Source organism: Triticum aestivum, chromosome 6D (genome assembly GCF_018294505.1).
Source record: "Triticum aestivum cultivar Chinese Spring chromosome 6D, IWGSC CS RefSeq v2.1, whole genome shotgun sequence".
In the NCBI taxonomy this organism is placed as follows: Eukaryota; Viridiplantae; Streptophyta; class Magnoliopsida; order Poales; family Poaceae; genus Triticum; species Triticum aestivum.
Window position 1 is genome coordinate 220,955,676 of NC_057811.1, and position 7,460 is coordinate 220,963,135.

Here is a 7,460-nt window from a genome sequence, read left to right on the forward strand (position 1 = left end):
CACTGGGAAAACAGAGTTCTTAGGCTGTTGGATCCTGGAAGCCATTTGCGGTTATACCAATGAAGAGTTGTATTCCAGCCTCACTGTTGCCAGGCGTGTTGTCTAGGGTGTACTGAAGCACAAGAAGTTCAAAGCTACTCCTTCGTTTGTGAGGCATACTGTTCTTGTCAAGCTTACGCAGGAAGATGGCGTGGCATGCCTCCACAAACAAGTTTATCAGTGGCAAGGCCACAAGGTTGTCTTCATGAAGGTTCACAGGATTGAGCTGCTGCGGGACGTCCTCGATGATGTTCATGGCAAGGTCCGTCTTGTGTCCAACCCAAATAAGATCGAGGCATGAAATAGTTGCCTCAGCTAGTGTTTAATAGTAGTTTGGATTGTGTCTAATTATCCGAACCTTGCCTGTTATCGACCCCTCTGGGGCTAGTACTCTGTTTGAATCCGTCTATGGGAACTGCTGCTACTTTTGTGTGCCCGTGAATCATGTGAGAACCATCGTAATTGTTGCCGAAACAGATGCGTCATCACTAGTTTTTTCATGAATATGGCATGGTAAGACATAAGTTGTCACGGTTTATCATACGAGCAGTGTGTGTTTTGATGAAATAGAGCACTCGTTCGAGAACCGTGCGCCGACGTATACATAAGTACTTGTAAACACTCACTACAAGAAATATGTTAACTTGCGACTCTCACTATTGGTCACTGAAAGGTCATTGTTTTTCATTTGCGACCTTTTTGTGACCAAAAACAAAAGATCAAAAGCTGGCAGTCGTAAACTGAAATTAACGACCTTCTGTGTGAGAAGGTCGTGGAATTCCATGACCAAAACAAAAAGTCGTTGATTCTATGACCTTCTGTTTTGGTCGCTAGCTCTCTGCCCAGGCCACGTCGGATCCGACGTGGCAATCTGACGTGGCAAAATTGCGACCAATTGAAAAGGTCGTTGATAAGATTCAGCCCGGTCCGATTAGGTGTTCTACATGGGCCTAGGCAAAGAATTTAGCCTTTTTATATTTTTCTCCTATTAATTTCAGCATGGGCCATACCCCACAATTCGGCCTTTTTGTTAGGTTCTTCCATACTAGGGGGCCTCGGCCTTTTTTGCAGTATATTTCTTTTTTTATTTTCTACAGTTTTTTTGTTTCGCTTTTCAAACAGTCCAATGCTTGTTGGGTTGTGGCCTTTTCCAGCCTAATTATTTGTCCAATATTAGATCTCAGATTTTGAAAGAAATGTGTGGACAAAATTGTTTGGGCACAAGACCTCTTTAATCCAGTTACACACATGCATCCGACATTGTATCATATTCAAATCAGGAAAACTCCATGTGAAATTCAAATCATCCATCATATCACATCACATAACACATCTCCAGGTTTACATCACACAGGAATATAGCAGGAACAGAGGGAATATCGGATATATTATCCTAACATGTACGTATATGCATGTGTGCTTGCTTGACCGGTGCATGCATCACTGTAGCAGCCAAGCAAGTAGGCATCGTTGACGTCTACTCACAGCTTTCCTCGCACCACAGAAAGAGTCAAAACAAAAAATATTAGACCATAATATGACACCAGACCACAGATTAGTAACTTTAAATCACAAAGTATATCCACATCACCATAAATTAGTCTCAGACCATCACGTAGAAGCCAAATACTATTAACTGATGATTAGTAGACACAGACATGATTCAGCCACATAATGGCTACCACAAGCAAAAGTGACAACTGTGTAAGCAAGCTACTAGTGTACACAAGGTGATTGAACTCCTGCTGTTTAGTACGCATACATGGTAGGCTACTGCTGCTAGTGTTCTAAACCAACAGAGCATGCTATAGGAGCGGAAAAGTGGGATCTAGGGCTAGAAGATGGAGCCGACTCACCGGACAGCTTGTGGTCGCCGCCGTACACAGCCACCATCACGTCGGTCGCCTCAAGAAGCACCACCGCGCCAGAGACGGTGCCTGACGTGTGCAAGAGCAGAGCACCTGCTGCATCCATTTCCAAATAGAACAAGAACAAAAAATTAGGAAGGGTTGCAAACAAATTAGGAAGGGTTTCAGAAAAGGACAGTTATTTAGAATGACAACACAAATTCAGCTAGTACCATGCTTTTCGTTCTCCAGCTAGTTAAAATGAGATATTCATACAAGAAAACATAGACACAATATGAATATTCATTGCACAAGTGCAAGTCATGCAAAATACTTCACCGCAACACATTACGCCTAAACTTCGCATAAGATATAATTGAACCAGGAACCAAGACTGGGACTCACATGAAGATGAAGAAGGCACTCAGGGGCGCTTGGGCTTGTTGGGGTCCTTCTCGGCCTTGCTCTTCTTCACCGCGAGCCTGCGCCACCACACAACAACAGCAAACCAAACCAAGTCAGAACCCGACACGAAACAGCAGCAGCCACCACGGGAAATGAAAACGAGACAGGGAGACGAGGGAGGGAGGGGTCGGGGCACTGACCTGGAGTCGCCGGCGCGAGAGCCCACCTTTGTTACTATGTTAAAGAAAGTTGATTTGCCAACATTGGGTAACCCGACCTGCATGAAACGTCAATATAAACTTCATATCTCCTCTTATTCCTCAATAGTAAACGTCAATAGTAAACTACTATGTTAAAGAAAATAAGATGATGGTTCTCGAAATAGTAAACTTGCAAGTCAATAAGACCACAATCACACTATTGCATTCACAGTTATTAGTAAAGCAGCGATCAAAACTAATGATAATGCACAGCAACTTTTGCATATATCTATACGATCAAACATTACAGAAGTATAATTGTTATTCCCATCTCACTCCACAAGTGGCTCTATGAACATGCCAGACACAATACTGAACATGCGAGGAAAAACTATAAAGAAGATATTTTACAGATTTACTGACATATTTACCCTACATGTGAAATATTTTTCAATAAATGAACTCGTCTAAGAGGACATGACACAATATCTACCAGCTACAAATCCCAGGCAATATCTACTAGCAAGTTAACCAGAATAATTACAAACAGCAGAGGAAATCATGAATGTGTAAATGCATGAATGGTTCTTTAGATCAACTTTAAAGCTAGCAGCAAGCATGTTTAGACAACTTAACACATTAGTAATATTGCCAGCAATATTGTTGGAAGCACAAGAGAATCTGAAGCTGAAGCTGAAGCTTCAGCTTCAACATTAGTAATATTGCCAGCTATATTCACAGCTTCAGCTTCCTGTTCTGCATGTGGATGATGTTGGTACACACTCCATTCATGAAGTCCTGAGAGTGATGTCACAAGTATACGGTCAAATTTCTTGAGTGTTTCTTCCAGCCACACACATGCCTCAAGATCTGCAAATGTTGCCATAGAATGCCAGCAATATTGTTATTAGTTCACAGACAAAAGCATATTTATTTATTTGGCTTCATAAAACATTTTTTACTGGTTACTATATTATCTCAGTCATTGCCAACTCAAACATGTCTCAGTTTTTTCAGAGAAAATAGGCAGGAATTAAGACCCAAATGTGCATGTATAACCAAAACCTATAACAACCTACATTCAGGGATTCTTGTCACTGAGCTCTGAATTTAGCAAGAGTACTACTGCTATAGTAGAATCCACACACACACACATGTGTGTGTGCTTTCATTTACTTTAAACTGAGACTACTGAAAATTAATCCATATGTTTGCAAAGGAGGATATGTGAAATTAATCCATATTTTTGTAAATGCATTTGTACTCCTTTCATTTACTTTAAACTGAGACAACTGAAAAGGAGTACTCCTTTCATTTAATTTACTTTAAACTGAGACTACTAAAAAGGAGTACTCCTCTCTTGAGAAGTTGATGTAAATGAAATCCAGGAGTATGTGAGAACATGGCCATCTTTATTTCTTTCTGTAAGCTTTATCTTCAGTGCCCTGTAATCACCAAAAGGCAATATCAGAAATTATCTGGTAGACTAAAAATATCAGAAAGCTTGGCAGCGACTGCACATACCTGCAGTGTTCGGTCTTCCAGGCCTTCTTGTTGTCGCCGATACTGCACGAACATTAAGTAACAAACTGATCAGCATATAGAGAGTATAAATTTGACCTTGTAAATGAAATGTTCTGACATCAAATAGCTCCATTCTACAACTACACAAACCCTGTACTAACAGTCTTAAACACAACACTGTCTAGATTAAACAAAACTAGCGCCAGTCTACACTGTTATGGTCTCGAGCTCATTGATAAATTACTATCCACACATGAGCCAAAGACATGCACATCTCGGACAAGAGGAAACTAAAGTTCAACGACAAAGAGGATCTAGAGCTGTTCCCTGGCAGGCCCGACTCCAATCCCCTGTGCCCCGCGATCTACAAAGGTTCCCCTCCTAAGCTGTAAGATAAGCCTCATCGTACATATAGATGTAGCACAAATGCAGTAGTACCAGATCAAAAAGGGACGGCAGCACTCGAATTAGGAACCCTGATACGTTTAAGGAACGAGTAGTATAGAGTCCTAATACAGTAAAGTGGATCAGCCTACTATTATTAGCAAGCAAAAAGGCTCAGCGCTGAAACTCTTGGCCGGACCATGGCATTGGCATTGGCCGATACAGTGCCAGCCATGGCCGTGGTGTGCATGCCACCGCATTGCCCAGCTTAAGTAGCAACGTACGGCCACACATCCTGTACGACTGCCTGCTCCGCCTCGCCTCTACGTGCTTTGGATCTCAACACCTCCATGCACAACAATAACAACCGACGGCCAGTTAACTGAACAACACCGGATTTGCAAAACTGAAACTGACCAAGTATCTGGACGGGTGCTGCCATCAACAGCAAACAGCTGCAGCCGGGGGAAAAAGGAGAAGCAAGGAGTCGAGGTGGGTGCCAACTAATCAATCTCACCGTCCCGAACGAGATCCCGGGCAAAGCGAATCAGACGGACGGCGGCGCACGCGCGCCGGATCTACTGAAAAGCTACTAGGGTTACATGCGGGGAGGGAGGGAGGCGGGTGCGCGGACGAACCTGGCGGGAGCAGAGCATGGACGAACCTGGCGGGAGCAGAGCATGGACCTGGGCACGGTTGCCGTGCATCCGTCGCTAGGCGTGCGGAATCTGCAGGCGGTCGTGGTGGACCGCGTCGGCGTCGCGCCGCAGCAGATATCGGCGTCGCTGGCCAAACCCCGCAGCCAGTGCCGCGTGCTTCTCGATGAGGGCGCCGACCTCGCCGCCGCCATCGCGCGCAAGGGCGTAGTGGTGGCCGTGAGATGCGGGGAGGGAGGGAGGGACGAGGTCGGCGGCGGTGGGTGAGGAGGACGGCGAGGTCGGCGGTGGGTGGGAGAGGACAGCGAGATCGGGAGGGGGCGAGAGCGGGAGCAGTGCGGAAGGGAGCGGGAGCGGCGGCGGCGATGGGGAAAAGGGAGTGGGAGCGGCAGCGGCGATGGGGATAAGGCCTTGTAAGAGGCTTAGGAGAGGTGCTTAAAGAAATAAATCAGGATTTCCTTAGGCACCGGTGCTTATTTGTACAGGGTAGACGCTTAATTAAGCGTCTCTTCTATAGAAATAGGCACCGGTGCTTCAGAAAAACCCGGTTTATTTTTCTAAGCACCTCCCTAAGCATCTCCCATTATACAAGGCCTAAGTGAGCTAGGGTTTCGTGGGTGGATGAGGATGATTCTGGAGGGGGGCGAGAGCGACGAGGGGGTGTGGGCTGCCGTTGGATCCGGGTGCATCCGACGGTGCTTAATCCATGATCCGCGTGAGATGGTTTTGGATCAATCAGAACGCAGTATCCCTTTGATAATGTTAAGACCATTTAAATTGGTCATAACCGATTGAAAATAAGATGTTAAATCATGTCTGCTATTTGACGGCCTAGGAAATTTATAAAAACAAATAGAAATCAAAAACTTTCGCATTGTGTCGCCAAGTGTGACCTACTTTTCAATAAGAATAACAAACTTTGAATAATGCAAATATCATAAAAAAAGTGTTCTAAGAAATGAGTTTTTTGTAAGAAAGTCATTTTTCGAGTGCCCAAAATGATTTTTTATGAAGAACCTAACAAATATTTGTTGATTTGGACCACATCAATTTTATAAAATCTTAGGTCATATTTAATGTTCAATTCACCAAATGGTTGGGTGTCAAAAGCTTTGTTCTACCTCTAGTGAAAAAGACAAATTTCCAGCGATTCAGTAGGAAACGGGTCAAATTTGAACTGCAGCTGCCTTATAGTTTGCTTTTTATTTTTTGCAAAACTCATTTCTAGGTACATAAGTATCTATTTAATAAGAGAAACACCAAAAGTTTTCCAAGATTCAACCACTAGCTAGGAACGGTCATGCCCGCCGTTTTTACCGCATTTTGAAACAGGCATAAAAAATTCAAAAAAATTGAAAACCTTCGCATTGTGTCATTATATGTGACCAAGTTACCAGGAAAAATAATAAACTTGTAATATGGCAATTCTTTTAAAAAAAGTGTTCTCAGAAATGAGCTATCATGTGTGAAGATTCATGGCTTTCAAGTCAAATGATCAATCTTATGGCCACATTCATGGCATAGTTTGTTCAAATAATCTCATATTGTGCACAAGGGTGCATCTTGGAATTCCAAACAATTTTGCCTAAGGGAGTTTTCATTTTCTTTGCACGGAAAATTCATTTTCCATTTTCCGAGTGCCCGAAATGAGTTTTTTTTGTGAAGGACCTACCATATATTTGTTGCAAAATTGGACCAAATCAATTTTCTAAAATACTAGGACATATGTAATGCACAGTTGACAAAATGGTTGGGTGTCAAAAAATTTGATCCACCTCTGGTGAAAAAGACAAATTCCCGCCGATTCAGCAAGAAGCGAGTCAAATTTGAACTGCAGCTACCTTGTAGTTTGCTCTTTATTTTTTCCAAAAATAATTTCTAGGTACATAAGTATCTATTTAATCAGATAAACACCAAAAAAATTCAAGATTCAACCACTAGCTAGGAACGGTCATTCCCGCCGTTTTGACCGCATTTTGAAACGGGCATAAAAATTCAAAAAAATTCAAAAAAATCGAAAACCTTCGCATTGTGTCATTATATGTGGCCAAGTTTCCAGGAAAAATAATAAACTTGAAATACGGCAATTCTTTTAAAAAAGTGTTCTAAGAAGTGAGCTATTTTGTGTGAAGATTCATGGCTTTCAAGCCAAATGATCAATCTTATGGCCACATTCATGGCATAGTTTATTCAAATGATCTTATATTGTGCACAAGGGTGCATCTTGGAATTCCAAACAATGTTGCCCAAGGGATTTTCCATTTTCTTTGCACGGAAAATTCATTTTCCATTTTTTGAGTGCCCGAAATGAGGTTTTTTTGTGAAGGAACTACCATATATTTGTTGCAATATTGGACCAAATCAATTTTATAAAATAATAGGCCATGTTTAATGCACAAAAGTCT

At 42.5% G+C, this 7,460-nt stretch overlaps 1 long non-coding RNA gene across 3 annotated transcripts; it reads right to left on the reverse strand.

The window, feature by feature from the left end:
- Positions 1 to 1,307: 1,307 nt before the first annotated feature.
- LOC123144504 (uncharacterized) lies at positions 1,308 to 5,467 on the reverse strand. Of its 3 annotated transcripts, none has more exons than XR_006471602.1 (5): positions 5,064 to 5,467; positions 4,016 to 4,057; positions 2,492 to 3,936; positions 2,292 to 2,368; positions 1,308 to 2,003 (listed from the first exon to the last, which is right to left on the reverse strand). It is a non-coding gene; the product is annotated as an uncharacterized lncRNA (long non-coding RNA). The 3 variants fall into 3 exon arrangements; XR_006471601.1 differs by having other exon boundaries at positions 1,308 to 1,526; positions 1,896 to 2,003; positions 4,016 to 5,466; XR_006471600.1 differs by having other exon boundaries at positions 4,016 to 5,466.
- Between the last annotated feature and the right edge of the window lie 1,993 nt (positions 5,468 to 7,460).